Raw genomic sequence first — 22627 nt, 5'->3', positions numbered from 1 at the left:
AAGCCCAAGTTTGATAAAAAATGAAACACATTTGGTAGAGTTGTTATCCCAGGTAAGGAAAAGTACCATTATACAGTCACAGGCACAGAACTGTGAGTGCAGCAGATTCTCTTACTGTGAATCCAACAAACTTCTGCATACTGCACCCAAAACCCTGACAAGCCTGGAAAGAGAGTGACCAGGCTTTCAAACAGACCAATAAATCTCTAAGCAAAGCCAGGTGATACCTTTTATCAAGGGGAAAAACTGTCTTCATAAATGCAGCAAATGGATTTTTAAATTGGGACACAGTTATATAAGGGGAGGGGTAGAGAGGAAAGGATCTGAGGGAGTGAGAAAACAGAAGAGAACCAGCTCAGGAAAATAATCCTGGGAAGTGTGTCCAATTTTTCTAACATTTCTAATCACCAAGTTCTCCACAGTTGTGTGGGCATCTGTGAAAGTAGAATTGGTCCCCAAAAGAGTTTGAATCGTCTGCTGAGCAGATGTTTTATTTCAGAAATGTAAATATGTAAAGTGGTTATGCCAAAATATTTTCTTTGATGTGGGATAATAATATTAAAAGAAAGGGGGAAGCAAGCTTGCCTTTCCCTTCTGTGTAGTGAGCTGCAGTTTTGCATTTAGTGGTACAGTTTCTGGGGGAAACCTTTTCAAAGCCTGCAGTTTTCAGGGACTGAGCTCTTTTCCCTTTCCATGTTGTGGCAAAACTAGACTCTCCCAACATTTGCTTCCTGTCTATACAGCAAAGACACCTGTGCTTGTGCAGCCAAAAGCCTGCCAGCTTGGGAGTTTACCTTGCAGGAAGAAACCTCTCCCTTAGAGGTTTCCCCAAACCATTCCCTCTGGGTGGTTTGGAGCAAGGTCCTCACCTCTGAGATACACACCTGCAAGTGCAATGCTCTCATCACCAGCCTGCTGTGCTGGTGCTTCTGGACATTTCATCTTGGGCTTTAACAAGCAGACATTTTCAGAAAAAGGCAGTGAAGAATTGCCAGTGTTTCTCCATGAAGACAGCTCTCCAACACCCTAGAAATATTGTCCCTCATTGCAGTAAATAAGAAATTTTCTCTGTGCTTCTAGGGGTGCATGTGCTATGTTTGGCAAGTTCTGCATGTTCCTTGACTTCCCAATCCTGCTAGCAGACTGGCTCCTGCTGCTTCCCAGGACACTGCTTACCTGATTGTAATATACAGCTAGAAGCAGACGTTTTGTGTACAGTGATGCAGTGTTTTCATGGCTCCCTACTTCTGAATGGAGGGGCTTAATGTGGTTTGAACTGGGATTTCGCCTCAAAACTATGGCAGAATAGTTTTCACAGTTAATTCTTGTGAAATAAGACATGTTGTAGTGGGGTTTTTTGTTTATTTGTTTGTTTAGGTTTTTTTTGTAGAATTGCATTTATAGCAGACATGGAGGAATTTTTTAAAAAATAGCATGTTAGCTCAGGATTGAAAGAGATCATGACAGAGTTTGGTTAGGGGATGTCTGGGATGAAGCACATGCAAAGGCTGAGAGCTGGGCTGATGGCAACTAGCTCAGGGTTGGCATTTCATGATGATGCTGTCCTTTGGGAGGAGTCCAGCAGGCTGTAAGAGATTTGAGCCTGCCAATACTTTCTCTGCATTGCTTTTTAAGGTCTAAAGTACAATACAGTTTTTTTAAAAAATTGGATGGAATCTGTGTTTTATGGAATATGCATGAAGTTCAAGGAACAGATTTCAGGCTTTGTGCGTTGGCATGATTTATTTTATTTCATGTTTTATGTACGCATAGAATTCAGCGTACTGTGATTTTACACGTGTTCAAGTTTACATTAACTATAAATGTGGCCTCAGAGTGTTTATATGCAATGTATTGAAGCCTCTCAAGTTGACAATTACCAGGATGTTTCTCGTGCTACAGTACAATTGCGAATCACAATTAGTGCAAGATAGATTTGTGTAAATTTTGTTTATCTAGACTTGCAAACCAGCTCATTGAGTTTATCTCTTGTCATATTTTCTGCTATGCCAGTTGGAAGTTTTTCATTGGCAAAACTTATGTCTTTTCTAAGAAGTCTGTCTTCCATTTTTCTGAAAATGAATAATTGCTTCCTGAAGATTAATCCCACAAATGTTTATATTTAATAAAGTTACTTCTGACCTCTAGTTTCATGGGATTTTGCCAGTAAAAAATGGAAAACCTTACAGAACTTGAAAATCCTACAGAAGAAACCACAGGAATAAATTATGACATCTAGAGATGACACAGTTATGCAGAAGTACGGAGACTGGGTTTTTTTCAGTTATGTTATTAAGTGCTTAAAGTTATGCTCAGCTTCATCCCTCCCCTCCAAATTCCAGAACTGAGCTAAACTAAATTTTGTTGTATTTTTAAAAATACCGTGTTTTAATGTACATCATAATTTTCAGGTGGTCTAGCCTCCCTTTGAAATACTAGTCCCCTAAACTGTGGCAGTGATAACATGCATTCTAAGAGAACATACCCTAAGCTGCAGGCTTTAATGTATTTTACTATACACAGTTTGAAGGGTATTTTTTTTTGTATTTTAAAAGATAACCCCATTTGTTAGCATTTTTGCACATTTAAATACCTGCAAAAGTCTAGGTGACAAACCCCAGCCCTTTTAGCCGTATTAATTTCTCACAACGTCCTTGAAAATGCCTTGTAAAATATTTACAGAATAAAAGGGATGTAATGTTTTTGCAGGGTTACTAAGCCTCTAGAATTCACCAGGACTGTTTAAACTCTGGAACTTTGCCTTCAGACCGTGTGTGTACCTATAAATGCCGAGATAATGCAGGAGACTGGGCGTGACATCGAGGCAGTGCCACAGCTACGGCAATAAAGTCACCTCAGAGACTGGAGGTTTGGTGGTGCCTTTGCAGTCACATCAGAGTCACGACAGATCATGGCCCATCTGCAGTCACAGCACACCACAGGCACTTCACATTCATGATGTAGCACACTCACCTATTAGGATGGTCACAGACAAGCCACAGCATCATTACTTACCCTCTAGTAAAATTTTAGTTGCATCACATAGTACTCGTGTCATCCTATGGATTAGAAGATTTTACTCTAATTTTTGCTCCTCTGTAAATAGAGTCAATAGTGCCAGGTAGGAATATCCTCCTGTATAAATCTGTTGTATTACATGTCAGTTCTTGTTAGGTTTACAGAAGAGACATTTCTATTTCAAGAAGTCTAAAGAATACTATAGTGATTTTTTTTGTTGTTGTTCTGTCTCCATTCGGATTTTCTTTTTGTTTGTTTAAAAGGAAAAAAACCCCTCACTGCAAAACATATTATTGGAAATTGCACGCATTATAATCATTGGTACTGAAGACCCGAGGTAGAACATTGATATTTTGCAATTTTATTCAGAATTTAGAACTAACAGTACTATATCTAAATATTTTGCATGTTTATTAAAAATTAAGATATACCATCGTTTTTTCCTTAGAGATCTTTTAAAACATTTATCATTGGACAGTGCCCACCAGAATGTTTGGTGTTTTAATGGCAGTGGAACTTTCACTGGCTACAAGTTCTGGAATATCAGTATGACTAATATTTGAACCACACACATTCGACCTAATTTAGGATTGCATTCCTTTATTTTTTCTTTTAAGTGCATGCAAAGATGAAATAGCTCCACACAAGGTATGCACGATGTGCTCTGTCTCACAGTGTCCATCTGCTACAGGAGATGTGACATCTATAGATCAAGCATTGTTTTTTTCAGCTTGGGGTTTTCTTTCGGCCTTGCAATGACTTTATATCAATCTGTGGCTGAAATTTTAGGAACTCAAGTGTTGAGAAATCAGGATAAAAGTAAATTTTCCTGTTTTTCAATGTAACTAGTGCACAGAAAGTTATCTAAGGGGAGCAGGATGTGCAGATTCAGAGCTTGTAGTGCATTGAAACAGGGTACTGAGTTGATAAGAAGAGATGGAAAGCATGTGTTTTCTGGTTTTTAATTCATGTTGAAAGCTTGACACTAGTAAGCTGAAGCTGCAAATATACAATATCACATCTGACCCGCCAGAGATCCAGCAGGCACCTCAGCACCTCTGTGGGCCACCTGCTTCAAGGGTCAGCTCTACCTTATCTTTCCTGACAACAGGCAACATTTGTTTTCCAATAGCATTTTTTTTTTTGTATTGACTGCATAAAGTGAAACACAATTTCCCTGGCAAAGTCACAGACAGTTGAGAAAAACAGTGATAGCCTTTGTATAAGGTTTCAAAATCTTCTTAAAAATGTAAACCAGAGCTGCATATCTGTTAGAGCTCCACAGGACAGGATAAAAAATTCCTAGAGGAAGGTCATCCTTCTTTACTAAATTGCACAGATCTTGGAAGTCATTCTGTAGAAGCTGATTGCATTGTGATGAACCCAATTTGTGGTGTTGCTCTTTAAATCCTGTAGGATTTTCCAAGAAGTTTGCTGTTCAGTGCAAAGAGCCCAGTTGTTGTTCGCCCCGAGTGTGAGGGCTGCTCTCGCCCCACGCTCTGTTTCCCCATTAATGACTGGGTTTTCACATCCCTTGCATCTGTCCCAAGGGAGGAGCTCGTGGGAACGAGGGGGCAGGTCATTCTCAGCGACAGGCTCCTGGCTCGGCATCCTGCTCCTGCCAGAAATCTGTCTGAGCCTGAATCTGGCAAAGTTTAGGAAGCAGCGTTAAATGCACCTCTTTGTTCCAGGCTTCCATTAACGGCAGGCACAGGAATTTCACTTGGCAATCGGTATCCTGGCTACCCTTTTCAGGGTTCTTCTATAGCTGTTTCAATAGCTGGGAGGGGCAGGGAGCAGTTTCTATGGAGATTTCAGTCAGAGGTGCATGATGTAAACTGTGCCCAGGTACTGTGATAATTTCCCTCAACAATTTAAATCCATGTGTGTATATATATATATATAATATTGCTTGACTGGTTTATAATTTAGTTTAAAAATAGAGCATTTAGTTTATATAATTTTAGAAAAGTATAAAGCCTGAAAAATAGGCAGTGGAATAAGATCTGTGTGCAGGAGCACTTTGCAGACTTTTTATCATGGTGTGTTTTCCTTTATTACTTCGGGTAAGTGCTATAACTCAAAAGTAAGGAGAGCGTAGATATTTTTGAAAACAAAATTTATTGTTTAGCCTTAGGAACAAATGTGAGAATTGGGCATTTCATGTCAATTCCCCTTTATTTCCCTTTACAGAATATGCTCTGGATTTAGATGCTGACTTCTGTAGTCAAAATGCGTTTAAGTTTCTGCAGCGGAGATTTTCCTATGGGCAGAAACACAGTAGTATTTCAATACTGGACAAAAGCTCTGAGGGTGCCAGCCCTGCCTTGGGCATTAGCTAATTCCACTGCCAGGAGGAGTGCTGCTTTAGCCCTTTTCAGCAGGGAGATGATGTCTCACTCAGCAGGCAAGAGAGCACTGCCTGTCGGAAATTTGCTACAATGTGGAGTACACTGGGGTCTAGGCATTAAAAGAGACCCTCATGGAATAGCATTTCCAAATTCTGAGCGATTTTGTCCATTATGTTGTTATTTGCTCGTGTTTCACAACTGCTGTGTCCTGTTACCTGTGCACTTAGTGCTTTCACCTCAAAAGCTGCTGCTGCTGAAGCCAATGCGAGTTACTTTTGCATATTGTTGTTGCTCGCTTACTCTGCTGTCACTTTGGTGCATTAAAAGGTGTTCATGCATGAGCAGCACTTGTTCTATTGCCCTGCACGTGTGTTTGTCAGCATAAGGTGCTCTGACCTAACACAGTGAGCACTGAGAATAAAACCCTAGCTCATATCTCTGGCTAGATAGGAGTCTTACCATTCCACATTCCCCAGTGTGCCTATCGAGCAATAAATGGATAATTCCTTCCAGCTCTTGTGGCTGGACAAGATCCTGAAGAGAGTGTGGAGAAGGAGAGGGAGAAGATGAGACAAATAGGGGAACTTCAATACTGCTGGTGTTGGCAGAGAGAAAATACCACAGGTAGTGCTGAGACAGAGGTCAGACAAACAGGAGAAGTGCTTAAAATTTCCATGATGCCGAGGAGCTGCTTGAACTTTGTTGTGTGGGTAGCAGAAGAGCCAAGTAGGAAGGAATGTGTCTGGGTGGCAGTGGGGTTGGCATGTCTGAAGTCACAAGTGAGCAGCTAAGTTAGTGTTTTGATCACTTAGGGTGGATGGAATCAATTTTGTTTTTTTCTAAAGTTACAGGGAAATTGTTTGGAAAACAATGCATCTCCTGCAACTCCTTTTCCAGCTTAAATCATAAAAGAAATCAGAGAACAGGCCCTTGTATTGTACTATTTCCAATATAACTTAAACTGCAGAACATTTGCGTATGTGACAAATCCTCTTGAGATTGTGGCAAAATTGTTCAGAATCCAGTATCTTTCAATGTCTTTAATCTTGAAACATTCACCCATCAAGACACAACTGCTGAAATCCCAATTTCTCACCATGCTTGCTTCTTCTTTTAAAGAACATTTTGTCCCATGTCCTACTGCTTTTTCAACAGTTTTTTTTTGTGAACATTACCTTGTCCTTGCATCACAAGAGAATCGCTTTGCCCAATTCCCCAAAAACATCCCTTCCCAAAGTTTGATCCCATCCCTACTGAGTGCAGGTACTCCGAGGATCATAGTATGAGAAACCACTTCTTTTAGTCTGTGCTTGTCAAAGATATTGTGCCCAGTCCTACTGAGTTAAATTTTTGGTCACATTTGCCCCCAGGCTGTGCTGTCCTGGATTTTTCTGAGGAAGAAAGCCTCGTGTCCAGGATAAGGGATTTCTGTAAAGGATCCCAGGTGTTTAGCAACCAGCAGCTGGGACATTTCTTACTGCATTACTCACCACTGGCTCATGCCTTGTTAAAGACAGAATATGGTTCAAACTCTCTGCCAAGACTTTTAAACCTTTCCGTTGACACGTGCTGTCTGCTTTGGGAATGTGTTTTCCTGTGCGAGTGAGTGGGATCTTTCATTGTGCCCTGTCACAAGGAGACAGGAATCAGACTGGGAGCCTTGTGGCTCTGGGAGGCAAAAGCTTCGGAAGAGCCTGGTGAGAACTGCAGAACACTTGGCTGGGCTGGCACTAGCCTTTCCACAGAATGGCTCAGCAAAGTGCCAGTCTGCTCCTTGTTGGAGGAAGGAAGATAGAGAGAGACATGGGTGTGTTGCCATTGTGTCTACCCACCTGAGTTAAAAAATGACAGAGATATTCTTAAATGGCAATACTTCTATTTCACTAATTTCAAAGAATTTGGGGAGGTTTCTTCTTTTTAACTCGCTGGTACCTGTTTTAGGTTGCTTCTTTTACTAATTCCTTTGCTGGCTAAAGATGGTAACAAAGCTTTTTACATAAAGCAAGCTGTCTTGTGATGTGATTTTTGCTTCTTCTGAGTTATATATTTAAATTATTAATAAGTGTTTTGAGTTAGGATAATTGAAACATTTCATCACTACATATTTAATCTTTAGATTTGAGATAGAATCTGGGGAAAGAGTTTACATCTAGACCTAATGGCATAAACATATCCTTGCTTTAATTGTCAGAAAATAGTTTCATAATTTCTGTTTTAATGGGTCTTCAGTTATACACACATTTAGCAACCTTTTTATTTGATCAAAGGTTGTATGTGTGACAATGCAAGTGTCTTGTTACATGCATTCCTATCCTCTTCAATTTCATATCATTTCTGTAGGATCTCAGTCTAAAGGATTTTTTTCCTATTGTTCTTTGGGCTTAATTTTGCTGTGGAAAATCAGGCTCTGTGCTCTTTTTGTTTCATACCCTGTCATTTAGAATCAGACAACAATAATTCTGGAATAGGAATGTGCTTTCTGTTATCTGGCTGATTTTGATGGATTGTCATGCGTCGGTTTGACTTTGCAGGGGTTGAACGTAGCATTTAAATGTTTTGAGCAGTTAACTGAACAAACATGCAAGGGAAACTAGAGAGAAAGGTCACTGGCACAGTGTTTGGTGAACAAAGCTTTGCAGGTTTTTTTTTGTTGTTTGTGAGTTTGTTGGTTGGTTTTTCTTTTTTTAAACTTGGGAAAAGCTTTGAAAGAGTGTATTGTAACACAGTTTGCAGATTGCTGAATTATGTACTGTACACATGGTTAACGATTTATGGGGCCATGAGTTATTTAATCGGGTAATGCATATGCTTTGTACGACAAGCAAGCAGATGAAAACTCTGAATGGAAGAAATTGCTCATCCTTTGGATGACACACGTTATACGCTATGTTATCAGGAAATGATATGACTTTTTCCAGCCAGAAGCTGTCATTTCCAGTGGTCATTGTCTCACCTGAAGATATCAATTAAGCATAAAAGTGTAATAAACAGTGACTTTCATTTGGGGTGTGCTAAACAAGAGCAAGGCAGAATAGAGAAACCTCAGGTCTCTGGCATCAGGGTCTTGTGTTGTCATTGTTGTGAATTCTTGTTTTTTTGCAGAAAAGACACAGCCTACAACAAGGCACTTGGTTTTAATGCTGAAACTGAAATGTGTTCTTGCTGTAGAAATTTTAACCCTAATGAATGAGAAGTGGCAGATAGCTGTAACGATGTGTTGCAGCGTAGGATATAAAGGGTAAGGATAACCAAGGAAAAAGCATTGTACTCTTCGCAACAGACAGGGCTTTTTTGAAGTGTTGGCACAGCTTTCAGCACACTGGGGCTCCTAATTTGGGTTGGGCTGTGTTGGTTACATAAAAATAAAAGGAATAGAAAAGGAAGAAAGAGAATGACAAGCGTGATGAGGTAGGAAAATAAAGGAACCCATTAGAGGCAAACAAAGATAAGGTGCAGGTGAGGGAATCAAAGCAAGTCTCAGAAAAGAGATGTGATTTGAGGATGAATTTTGAACTTTTTATAGTTGGGGAAAAGCCTTAGTCTTCAAAACTGTGTGGGACAGAAAGTGGGGAGTAGGAAGTTAAGATCAGCTCTGACTCTTCTGGAGAGAAGAAGTGGAGAGGAGATCTTGTTGCAATCTACAGCTTCCTCATGGATGGAAGAGGAGGGGCAGGCGCTGACTTCTTCTCTCTGATAACTAGATACAGGACCCAAAGGAATGGCCTGAAGTTGTGCCAGGGGAGGTTTAGGTTGGATATTAGGAAAAGATTCCTCACCCAGAGGGTGGTTGGACACTGGAATACACTCCCCAGGGCAGTGGTCACAGCACCAGCCTGACAGAGTTCAAGAATTTGGACAATGGTCTCGGGCACGTGGTGTGGCTCTTGGGGTGTCCTGTGCAGGGCCAGGAGCTGGACTTTGACAATCCTTGTGCGGCCCTTCCAACCCAAGATATTCTATGATTCTGCTACAAAATGGCCCTGTCTTTTGACATGAGAGTGGTGGATCTGAAGGAGCAGGGTCTTGTCCCACTTACTACATCTCGGTGTCCATCCCAGTAACCAGAGCCACAGATCAGATCAGACAGGAATGACAAGAAGTCCTTTCAGAGTAAAAGCAGAGGCGTTGTGTCACAAAGGCATCCCTAAAGGAAATAAAGCATTGTGACAGGCCTGGACCTTTCAAGGTACCCTAGAAGTGTGCTCCAGTGGACCCTTGAGGGATGATCACACTCGAGAGCCATGGATATAACTAGGCATTCACCCTTCTACAAGCTGAGACAGTCTGAATGGCATGTTCTAGGCATGAGTAATGTAGCCAGAGCACTGCTGAGCACTTGTGCTCGTGTAGAAGGCTAGAAAGCTGCACTGGAGTGACTGACTGTCACACGTAGCCGAGATGATATGCTGCCTCTTCAGATATGCGTTCTTTCCCCTCTACTCAAAGCCTGAGGACGCTGCAGAGCTTTCTTGAGTTGCTGTTCAAAGCAGGCTGAGTGTGCCCCCCTGGGTGAGTGGGAGATGAGAGGGAGCAGTGCAGACAGGCTCCTTCTCCTGCTGCAGTGTCCCCTCCATGCTCAGCTCCCTGGGCTCTGCTACGTTCCCTGCACCTTTCTGCGAGCAGCTCTGGTTCCTGACAATCCTTTTAGGTCAGGTTTTCTCTGAAAGCTGGAATGTTGTCTGGGAAGAGACGGAGATGCCCCATCCTGTCAGAATGGCATTGCTTCATGTGTATTCCTGGAATGGCTAGGCTCCCTTTATGTTCTTTGTAGAGTTGGGATTTATTTTTATTTAACTCCTGAGAAAGGATCTAGCTTTGAATTTTTCCCTGATTATGAAGATGTGTAAGTCTTCCTTCATGTTTTCCAGCATCTGACTTCAACAAAAGTCCCCTAAGGTTTTCTAGTTACAAATTGGACTTTTGTGAATAATGGTGACTCAAATATTCCAAAGCAATTTTAATATTCCCTATATCCATCAAAGTACTGCAGCTAGGTCCATGCAACTAGCTTCAGACAGCCACGTGAAAATGCAAATGTTTGCTTTCTCAACCAGAACTGAAAAATACTAAGCATTTCTAAAGGAGAAACAGAACAGTATGTTCTACTTTCCTTATGTATTTTATAAAAAATGCATATATAAAAATGAATATAAATTCTTTTAGGAGAAATTGTTTCATAAAAGAAACATGAGTTTGCTTTGGCAAAGATGCTTATGATTTATGGTTCATTCTGTAAACTTAGCCAAACAATTTCCTTCTCCTTTATGATTGGAGAGCAGAGCTATCGGGGGCAGGGAGTTACAGGATGGCATCTGTTCTTAGAGCAAGAGAATTATGTTTATTCATGATTAGTTTATGCAGAAAATACATCAAAGAGTTTATTTGAATTTTTGATAAATTTGCCTTGTAGAAAAGAAATATTTTTCTTAATTGGACCTTATAGGAAAAATCCCAGTAATGACAAATGCAAATGAGAAATAATCTGAATTTAAAGAGGCTTTTTTTCCAGAACCACTAGTACTCAAAGTAGGGTGAGGCCACTGTCTTTGCACTTTTTAATAAAATTGTGGCTTTTCTTCTCCCCTTTATTTCCATATGCATATTCCATGGTAGTACAGTAGTGGTTTAACATGTAGCTTCTTCATGAACCTTTACTGAAAGCGAGAGATAAGTTTATCAGTATCGTGCTCAGTAGCCTTCTTTCCCTGCTTGCTTTTTAGTATTGAATGAGGTTTTATAAAGCGCCACCAACCATGCCAGTTTTCCATATTTTTCACTCTATGTAAATTTTTGCAGAGAGGTAGGGAGAGCAAGTGAAAGATTGACACTGGTATCTCCTGAAATGTTCTCTGTTTTTTTTTTTTTTTAAGCAGCTCAATTTTCCTATAGCGTTGCCAAAAACGTAACAGATGATGTTTTCAGGATCAGAGACAGGAGATTGAAATGTTGCTAATGTCTGTAGCACTTAAGTCATAGAATTCTGTAAAGAAATGTGCCATGATTGATCTGATTAATCTTTTAGATGGGTGGTGAGAGAGAAAGAAGCTTCTCCACCGTGCAGAATTTTTATATTTATATAACTGCTGTTTAGACGCTGAGCTTGGGTGTCCTTGTAATATCCTGACACGGGTGACTTGTACTCGGCAATTCCAGCTGAATTGAGTGCTCTGCATCAGAAAGGAAAAGTTTTCTGTCTGGCTATAATAGAAACATTTTTTACAATTCTCTCTCAGGTGCAAAGTCCTGTGGGATCCTTTGGGGAATGTAAAGCAGCGTGGCACACAGGCATGCTGTCACTGTGCAGAACCTGTGCCCTTGCTGCAAGAGGGTTCTCCACCTTAACCCAAATTGAGGGGTCGTGGCCAAAAAGCTTCAGGTTATATCTCATCATTCTCAAGATTAACTGGAGTTTTGGATGAACATGGATATACTGTAGCTGAGCTGGAGAAACTCTCATGCAACCAGCATTTGCCCTCCCATCCTGATCTGCAGCAGATTTGTGAGTCGGCCTTCCTTTGGTCTAAGAGAGCTACAGGACCTGGTGCTTGTGCTGAAGGATTCCCCAGCTTCTCACGGCTGTGCTGATGAAGAGAGCAGGTGCACCTTTTCCTGGTGCCACCAGTCATGACACAATTGCTACAGTAATTCTGGTTTCTCTTTGAAACTCACGTGAGCAATTACCTGCTGGTTATCTCGTGCAGAATTGGGTCTTTCCAGCCCTGTCTTTTAGCTTCAAAGGTGCAATACTTGATAAGTGGAGCTAAAGACATTTTCCTTTTCATGTAAATTCTTGTAAGTTCTCAGTCTCTCTGGGCAGGAAGCAGAGGGCAGTATTAATGTGTCTGTGTAGATACACATGCACACAATTCATTGTTTCTTTAACAAGAGCATGGAGCTTTAGCAAAGATGTAAAAAAGCCAACATATAACGCACTGCAACCAAGCAGCAGAACTGGTCAGGCATTACAATAATATAGTTTTATTTTGGGAGGAAAAAGAAAAAAGATAATCCTGTTCTCTAAACTAGACAAAGAGCAACAAATAATTTTTTGCCAAAATTCAGAAAATTTAAATAATTTGATCAAGTCTATTTGGTCTTCTCTCTTTGGGAACGTGCTAAGTGAACACCCAGAACAACGTGCATGAATAATAGACTTCCATAGGGTCTGTGTTCCAACTGTTATTTGTTCAGTGCCTATAATGCCACACAGAACTTAAAGAACATTTAATACTACGATTAATTATATCATGTTGGAATAAATAATTTCCTAAATATACACTCTGTCATGGTGACCACTGATAAGGAATTTAATTTGAAACCCAGCTCTTGGCTTCTGAAAATCAGCTTTAACTAAATTGTCGCAGTCATTACATGTTGTAAAGCCTCTATATTTCACACTTCATTTTCTATCCAAATGGATGACAGCCTACTTCAAAGGGAAAGAAGTAAACCTGTGGCCAGAGTGTTCACCTGAGCAGCATGCTCTCCCCAGATCCTACGTCTGGCAGTTGCACGCATTTTGAATTCCTGCAGGTCTACAATTTAATTGGTCAAAAATCAAAGGGTGTCCAGTTGAACTTGACCTTATAACAGGGTCAGAGATTGGGGGCAGTGTTTGATGCTCCACCTTTCCTGACATTTCGCTGTTGCACAAAAATGGGAAAGATGTTTCAATGAACTTCCCAGGCTGGAAATGTTAACCCCAAATATTCGGAGCTTGTGAACGTGAATTTTATATGGAAGAGAGGCAGTTTTATAGCCCTATTTGTGGGCCTAGTAGATGCTATAAGAAGTGAAAATAATGTGCTAGTTTGTACCTTTTCACAGTCTGTAACATCGACCCAAGTACTCAGATCCTCATTCAGCCACTGTAAAAGGTTTCAGTGTGTAAGAATTTGCCATGGGAAACATATAAATATTTCAAACTCCAGCGACAGGATCTACATGACCCTCAACATTGTCTTTTTCATGACCGGTCCAGGAAGACTGGTGATGTTCCTTGTTACACACACATCCATGGGCAGTGGTCCCTGGGTACTTCCTCTGATTTTTTTTGTTTATGTGGAGATTATTGAGGGAAATGCTCAGAGACAGAAGCTGGGAAGTGTTTGGAAGAAGACCAAAAACAGAGTTGGTCTGAATCTGAACGGAAAATTAAGGTTTGTTTGCTACCTCATTGCTTTGGACAGTTTGCTTTAAGTAACATCTTTTAAAGCAAAAGCATTTTTGGGTATATTCTAATCATGGATTCCTGGACAAAATGAATGGGTGTAACTGAACCCAGGGGCTCCAAACTCTTTCCTCTTTGCTCTCCTTTCTCTCCTACTCCCTTGGGCAGTCCTGGTCTAAAGTGAGCAGAAGGGAATCATGAAGCCTTGCTGAACTTTGAAGGAACAGTGAGCTCTGCCCCACTGTCCTGCTGCCTTTGCTGGTCCTGTCACCGGAGAGGGAATGCAGCAGGAATTTTTGCCAGTGGTGACATCGTAACTGAGGCAGTACTGTGGGATTGCATTGGCTTCATTTCAGCTCATGTAATATTTGTGTCAACACACAGAGCGTGCAGCTCACAGAAAGGGAGATGCCCTTTTGCTGTTGGAGATGTGCATAATGGCTATATAGATTGAATTTTTATGGGCACCCAAAAAAACCCTATGCATTTTTACTTTCTTCTTTTTTCTTTCCTTGAACCAAACTCAATATCTGGGGCTGTGTCACAGCAGATAACAGTGTTTGGGGGCCTCAGTGTCATGTACAAGTAATAAGAACATTGTCACTGTTTATCGGACCAGAGATTGATAGTTCAATACCTTTCAACTTGACTGGGAAGGTAAGGTGCAAGAACTTTTAAACTGTGTGTTTTCAACAGGGGACTGATTTGAGCTGGTATTGGTGACACTGTTCATGTGTAAATGCCTGCTTTTAAAATCACTTGTGTTTAGATAGGACCCATTTGCTTTCTTGTTGGAAAGAAACCAGAGGACATACATCTAGATAATCAGAAAATGAGTGTTATGGTAGAATATAGAATACTTAACGCTGTTAATCAGTGTTCATGCTAAAAGCAGTAATGTACATTTTTAAAGTATGTGCCACAGGAAGAAATTTTAAATATCTCTCATTTACAGGTAAAAACATGTTATTTTAAAAAATTTAAATTTTCTGCTCAGATTTATAGTCCCTTCTGCTTTACTCCTCATTCAGACTATTCATGCAAAACCTGAGGGGTTACACATGCTGGATATTCCAACAACAGATGCTGGATATTCCTTTACTTATCTATTTTTCATGTTTGTACCCAACACATTTGGTCATTTTCAAGCTATCCCTGTGTTATTTGGCATAGCTTTCAAAAATCTAACCAACTAGGGGATGGAAAGTGCATTGTACAAAGTTGTCCTCTCGTGTACCCCCCCCTTCCCTCTAGCTGCCCATTTCACAAACAGGTTGATAAACCTGGCATGGCCCAGTATCATTATTCTGTAGCAGGTGTCAGTTGGGAGTTTTTTTATATTTCAGGATCCCTTGACCTTTCTTTTGGGCACACGTACAGTGTGTTAATGATGAGCAATGTCCACACATCAGCACTAATTCAAACTTGAGCTCTTCCAGAGTTTGAAATATGCATGGATAAAGTCTGTGCAGATGGTCCTGAATTTTAATATATAAAAGTCACACTAAAACAAAGTTAACTTCTAAAATTCTGCAATAAATCACAAAAAGCTGAATATGATCCTCTAGATGTCTTAATTAGATGAATTTCTTTCACTTAATCAGACATTCAAAGTCAAAGGGACAAAAGACACTGCCGTTTTTAGTCGCTAAATACTGAATAATGGCTTAGTGGTCAGAAGAGTTGGTCAAATTACTTGCTGCTATTCATGCTTATATTTGGTTGTATTCTTTTTTTGATTAAGTTGAAAATCACCGTTTCAATTTTTTTTATCAGACAGAATCAAGAATACACTTCATCAGGAATTGTAGTGATAGAACAAGGAATAATGGGTTCAAACTGGAAGAAGGGAAGTTTAGGTTAGCTATATGGAAGAAATTCTTTACTGTGGGGGTGGTGAGGCACTGGAAGAGGTTGCCCAGAGAAGCTGTGGATGCCCCATCCCTGTTCAAGGCCAGGCTGGATGGAGCTTTGACCAACCTGGTTTAATGGGAGGTGTCCCTGTCCAGGACAAGGGAGCTGGAATTAGATGATTTTAAGGTCCCTTCCAATGCAAACCATTCTATGATTCTGTAATTCCTGCCAGCTGTATTTCCAGGCTTGCTGCCATCCAAGAAATTGGCATCATGGCCATCTGCACACGAATGCATTTAAGGAACGGTTAGTTTGCAATCTGACCTTCAAAGATGGGTAAATAGCAATAACCAAGATGATCCCCACAACCCAATTTTTAGGTATCTCAGATAGGAGCCAGCAGCAAGAAGGGCAGGGGTTGAGGACCCTGGGTATCCTCTGGGCTCGGAGAGGGGCACTGCACCCTGTGCGGGTTGCTCGGAGCTCAGCCCCGTGGGTGTCCCAGCTCACACAGAGCACATGGAGGCCGTCAGACTGGAGCAACCCGACTCTCAAAGACTCCTGTTTATCACAGGCACATGGCACTTTTAAGAAACTTCACATATGGCTAAATTAACAGGATTTTCTAATGAGGAAATTAGCAAATGTCCAGCTGCTTCAGGGTTAGCTCTGTGCTGAGTTCCCACGTTTTTTCTCCAAATCCTAGAAGTGTTATATTTTGTTTTAAAAAAGTGATTTGTTCTGGCAACTTCTCCAGATTTTTCTAGCTTTATTGAAAACAGCTGTGACATTTTTGATGAAGTGGGATGTCCTAGGTTTTGTGTGTTTGGTTTTATGTTTTTTAATTAAGACAGAGGTAGAGCTGGAGCACGGAAACATCAGTTGCAACTATAAACAAAGTTTCTAGAGAATGGGGAGGAAGAGAGAGCCTGAGAGCAAGGATTTACAATGGGGAAGTATTAGGATTGACTCTAGGTGTCACTGTGAGCTGTGCCTGTAATTCTGCAGCTTCATTTCCACTTTTATTCAATGACCCCCACTTTCCAGCCTTCTTCCTCCTCTCTCGTTCTCCCATCTCTCCCTCTCTGACTCTGTAACACACACACACACACACACACACACACACATGCATGCAGAGAAGTCTCTGACAAATAATAGCTGGAAGCAAGGAAATTACTGTGATCATTAGAGAACATGGCATTGATATAAATTAATAGATGTTTAATAAAAATGCTGGTTAACTGAATAGTTATGATGTGTGATAGCTCATTTCTGTGAAGCTCTGGAAAGAAAATGAGTTAAAAAAAGTAGCTCAGCTTTCTTTTGCCCATTTCAATACTTCTATGGGTGAAAGCAGAAGGCAAACACCAAACAAGATACTCCTAGTTTTGCTGACTTGGACTGGGCAGGGCTGGATCTTTTTAGGCATTACAGATTTGATTGCAGGCATGAGGGTTCTGGCAAATTTTGAAGCTGTACCCACCCACAAAAGCAACCTCTACCTCTTAATGTTTTCTGTTCACTAATATTAAGTTAACTTCCCAATTTATAATTTAGAACGTTTTCCTGTAAGATCCACTTAGAGAATACTAACTAATGACATAGAGCAACATCATTAAACACTTTAGTGCCTCGGGGTATCAGACTACAATGCATCCTGCAAAGTAGCACTTAGAGGCTGTACGAACATATTCTGTCACCTTGCAATCTTTTATAGCATAGCCCTGGGAATGTGCAGGGAGATAACACGAAGTGGAATAGAACAAAGTCTGCTGGAGTCACACTCTCCTTAACGTGAGGAATTATCAAGATGCCGTACGCTTCCCGGTTAGGTCCCAAACAGATGAACTTTTTTAAATGAGCAAATTTAAACGCCTTCTTATCACACATAGGCAGAACGCTGTTTTCATGGTGTTACTGAGAGTCTGATGTTACTTTTAAGTGACTTTGTGCAGTGATCAGTACTTTGGTCCTAATTAGTAAAAGTAGTTACTGCCTTAGATTTAAATCATAAACAGAAAAAATAGGTCATCTAATGTTTTAATTCACCTCTCTGCCAACCTGAAATTATTCCTTGCGGTACATATTCTAACCTTTTTCCTGCATCACTTTAAATTTCCTAAGCAGCTGTTTGCATGTCTTCATGGGTTTTTTTCTTTGGAGTTTGCTTTTTTTTTGCTGGAATTTAGTCGGGTTCTTCTGAAGGACAAAACCAATTTTTAAAGCAGCTTTGTAGAACTCCATTTCCTTTTTGATTCTCACAGTGCTGAATCTTGAGTTTTTGTAACATCCCATGGAAAAGGGTGGGCAATCTGCAAAGTACAAATTCTCCTGGTGAAGGTTGCTTGTTGCTAGATGGAATTTCTGAACCACCTCTCCTTGGTTTTCATCCTTGCCTTGCAGTGCGTCGCACACTGAACGTTCAATATGGCGATGACTCCGAGATGCACCCTGTCACTAATCTAGTCACTCGTGGCTGCTGTGATTATCCAGTCCCTATAAAATTACTCCTGGACAATGTCATCAGTGTAGTCTCACCTCTGAATGGAGCAGCCCTTTTTTCTCTCCTTTTTTTTTTTTTTTAATCGGGATTAAGCAGTCAGATCTGATGACACTTCACACAAGTGCAGTTGTTTGAAAACATACTGTCCTTTCAATCACAGTAAGTGACAGTGTGCACAGTGTGCACTCTGCTGATGCCACGGCTGCCTTTGATGCCTGCTCTTACTTGCTTTAAGATAAATAGTTCAGAGGAAAATTCTTTACAGTAGCAAACTACTTTTGCCAAATGTTTAGCTCTGTATAGTTCTTTTTTTCCCCTTACTTTTTTCTTTTAAAAGGAAAATACAACAGGGATTAAATCGGGGGAGAGCTGAGGAGCCATTTCCCAGGATGAGTATTTTTTTACTGGGGACAGGCTTAAATTCCTGTATATTTAGAGCAAAGGAGTGGGTGTGAGGAAATATGTCTAAGCTCCTTGCTCCGGTCTCCATGCCCAGTTTCTCTCTCATGGATATTATAGACGCTTGAGTGGGAGTTCGGGATTTTTCAGTATGTGGGAGACAGCTACTGGCAAAAGAAACCTGCAGAGTTGAGTAAACCCCACATGATTGCATCTCTAATTTCTTCCCTCGTGCTGTCCTTTGGGTGATGAGATGGGGGAGATGAGCCTTACAGAGTGGAGGACTGGGAAGGGACAGCGGCACTCAGCTGTGGTGGGGCCCTGTGGGCTCCGGCTGGCAGGAGACAGGCAGGGAGCAGGAACAGAGCACCTCAGAAGGTCACTCCCGAGATCACTCCTGCTCCACCCCTGCCCTGTGCAGTCACTGCCCCCGGAATCAGGGGGACACCAGAGTGCAGCCAGCGCTGCCCTGGGGCAGATGCCAAAGGCTGAGGCAGTGCTTGCTGTGCCCGTACCAAACACTGACTGCCAGGCTCGGGCAGGAGGAAAGATCCCCTTCAATACCTGCGAGTCCTAAAGTGTCAGGAAAGAGCCATCATGTATTTCAGGAGAGATCTAAGGGTGGAGAAGACCTCTTGCAGGTCTGGTGGAGTCTTCTGTGGCTTTTGTTTGCTATTTCTGGAAAGTTTAAGGATGAGGAGTGTTTTCAGCAGGGGAGAAGGAGGGAAAGAATCTTAATGGAAAACGTTCTTAGTCATAGCAGAAATTTTCAGTAAGTGTTTTTTATCCATTTTTTTTTCTGTAACATTTTCTGGTGCTGACTGCAAGTCATGCAGTATTTAAATTCTCTTCATCTTGGATGATTCACTGAAGGTCAGGTCTCTTGAAGTAATATTTTCTTTCTTATCTTCACCTAATCAATCATGTCATATATAAAAAGTCCAAGCAGTTGTATCAGTGCTTTAGGACAATGTAACAATATTAGACTAATCAAAACAAACCATTCACATATTAGAAATTATTTTAAAGTGATATGGCAAAAAAATACTCACAAGCTGCCAAATAAAGCTGATAAAGTGACACTCACTGGTCATAACAATGTGGAGGAAGTTGCAGGGTTTTTTCTTCTTCTAGGATATTTAACTGCTTGGCTTCTAATATTTCTTTTAATGTTTGCTTTTGCCTGGCAGGAATGTGATAAAATTATGCAAAGCTATGATTCACATAGAACAAATACAGATTGCAAACTATATAATGTTATCCTGGCCTGCTGTTTATAAAGCAATGAATAGGCCTGCTAACTCTGTATGCTGATGGATTTTTTGCAGCCAGGTTTAAAGCTGGATGAATGACCTTTACTTTTTCTAATTACTATTTTACACAAGCAAATAATTTACCTTTATAATCATAAGCAATCATCAAGACAGACCCTTGGCAGGTGCAGACATATTGTACTTTTCATATTGTACAGTAAATAGCCTTTTTCTGGTTCTGGTATGGTTTCTGTGCCTTGTGTGCTGCTCTACACAGAAATAGTGTGAATTTAAACTTATGGCAAATTATCTCAGTTGTATATCTATGAGTTTGCATAAAATCATGGGCTTTCCTCATTGTGCAGTCAGGCCTGTTGGGTAAATGGCCTAATGGTTCTGGTGCAGTGTCTGCTCAAGAGTGGCTGAAGAAATCAGACTTTTCTCACCAAGCAAACAGTTGTGTCAGCCTGACACAGAGCCTTAGGACTTGGGGAAAATCTGATTGTCTCGTGGTCAGTGTGCCCAGAAGGGTACGGTCACCATGGCCAGTTTCTCGGCCATAGCCAGCTAAGCAGAGGCATATGAAAAGGCTGGCTCAGTTTCTTCACTGTTGGACTCTTTCTGAGCATCTCAAGGGTCAGACACTGTTTTAAAGCACTGACAATAGAATGGCAGTGACCGAGTTGCTGACAGCATAGCATGCAATCTTGCTCAAGGAGTGTAGCGTTAGTCTAGCGACAACATGGGGTAGTTCGGAGACACCTGAGCTGTTTCAGCACTAACACTGAACTTTCATGCTTCAGCTCTTTCTGATACAGCTGCTTGTTTCACAAACAGGTGTCTAAAACTGCTGTGAAAGTCACTTCACCTGTAGACTGAGCAAAAGTCTACTGACTTTTCATATAATGGTGTAGTGTCAAGTAATAATGTGCACATTTTGTCTCTTGGGAATTGCAACTTGGGCACCTGTTGTCTGTGAAAATGAGAACAGACCCATGCTTTGAGGGAGCTGGCAAAGAAACCTGCTGGAGGCTGCCCTTTGCTTCACTGTGTTTTCCCTCTATCACCAGTTGTGCAGCAGAGGGACTAATTCTGCTGTGCGTGTTACAGGATTTTCCCATTTGTTTTCCATCTCAGGAACAAATTAATTGGGTTTGGTGTTTTTTTGTTTGTTTGTTGGTTTGGTTTGGTTGTTCTCAGTGAATTCATAGAAATGCCACAAACCCCATTCTTTCTGCAGAATCTTCTGCTGCTCTGCATTGCTGCATAAGAGTGACTGTAATAGCCATGTGACACGTTGACAAGAGTAATTATACCCAGAGGAGTTGGTAATTTATGTTGGGTAGCAGGTGGTATCATTTCCTGGTTAGTCTGTACCCTAACTTGTTATTATCTATGGCCATCAGCAGCTGGAGTGGCACCTATGGAGGAGCCCTCGGAGCTCGCAGCAGGAGACAGAGCTGTTCCATTTGCCTGTAGATCGAAGGAATCCCTCCATCCCTCACACTGAGTGCAACACAACCTTTGATAACATGGGCAAGGCCAGGCATGACTCATCTCATTGACTCTCCCCTCCTGTGCATGACTTTTTGACAGGTTATGCTTGACAGAGAATGTGTTGCTGCTCTCTTTTGGCCGCCATCATTATGCCCCTGACTCACTCATATGTAACAGGCTATCTAAATAGCTGCTGTCCCTAAGGGAAGATTTTTTACCACAATATTTCTTTGGTTTGGCAAGTGACTTCATTGCTCGTTTCTGAGATGAGCACCCCATTGTTTTGGGAGTTGTACACACACATAATTAGGGACAGAGTCTTCATCCGACAAGCTTTTGCCCTTAAAAGAAAAGAAAGAGAGGCAGATGGAAAATGGATGTGACGCAGAGGTAAGAATAAGTAAATTCTTATTTACTTTATCTCAAAGAAGGTCAGGCCAAGGATCTGTGACAGAGCAAGGAGCTGATCAGGTTCTTGGAAAGGCCAAATATAATGGCCTAATGACACACTCATCCGTACTTTCCTTCCCCCACCCCACCCCTTTTTTTTTTTGGATCCCCAAGCCTGTCGTGTTGTTTTGGTTTCTTTAGAATTCTCACGTACTGTTATATTCCAGCTCAAGCAATTCATTGCTGTCCTAAAACCGTGGTACAATCTCCTCAGTCTTGTGAAACTCTCTGGATGCCTGAGCACATGTTGAAAATCTAGGTGTATAGTCTTTAATCTTTGAGGGTTTTTTCAGCTCCTTCCATTTCCAGTTTTTAGCTTTTTCACCTCATTTCTTTCAGTTCTTCAATCCCTAATCCTTGAGATTCTCACTTTTTCCTTCTTCCTTCCCTTACCAGCCCTGTTAATGCTGACTTTTTCCTTGTAACTGGTATCATGAACTTGTTTTATCTCCTCTCAGATCCCTTTCCCCTGTGTCCTTCTGTTCATTTTTTAAACATCATTTTCTGAACTGCCTCAAAATGTAGCCACTGTTTATATCATTCACTTATTTTACCAAGTGATCTCAACATCTGAGGTTCTGCAGTATTTTTCTAAACCTGTCTACTCATCTGGAATCAACCAGCAGGTCCACATGTGTGATCCTGACTGGAAAGCATTTACAGGAGCTGTCTTCCTGCGTGGTTTCTGTGCTGGGAACATCTCCCGTGTAGGGATATCCTAGGTAGCTCCAAACAAGTGCATTCTCTTGGTGCTTCAGCTCTGCCAGGCACCACATATACATGGCTAGAGTGCCTAAATTACCCTGTAGGTGAGACTGCAGATTCCTTAGGTAGTTGCAAAAGCATTTACCCTACACTTGGATTCTTGACGTTTACCTTTATAGCTGTCCTGATCCTTCAGGTGATCCTTCTTTTAATCCATGGGCTAGAAATATTGCTGAATGTGTTATATATTTCACAGGGGTTTTTGAAGATTTTTTTTTTTTTTTTTGGTAGAAGTGGGATTTTTTGGATATTATTTTTTCCTTAGAGAAATGATAGTGTGTTCAAAGATAATGGCAAAGAGCTCACAGTGCTTGTCATCGACACCTTTACTTTTTTCCTTTGCAGTGAGAAGCTGACATTACCAGAG

Source organism: Corvus moneduloides, chromosome 6 (genome assembly GCF_009650955.1).
Source record: "Corvus moneduloides isolate bCorMon1 chromosome 6, bCorMon1.pri, whole genome shotgun sequence".
Lineage (NCBI taxonomy): Eukaryota > Metazoa > Chordata > Aves > Passeriformes > Corvidae > Corvus > Corvus moneduloides.
The sequence above is the reverse complement of the archived record's forward strand: the minus strand, read 5'-3'. Positions refer to the sequence as shown.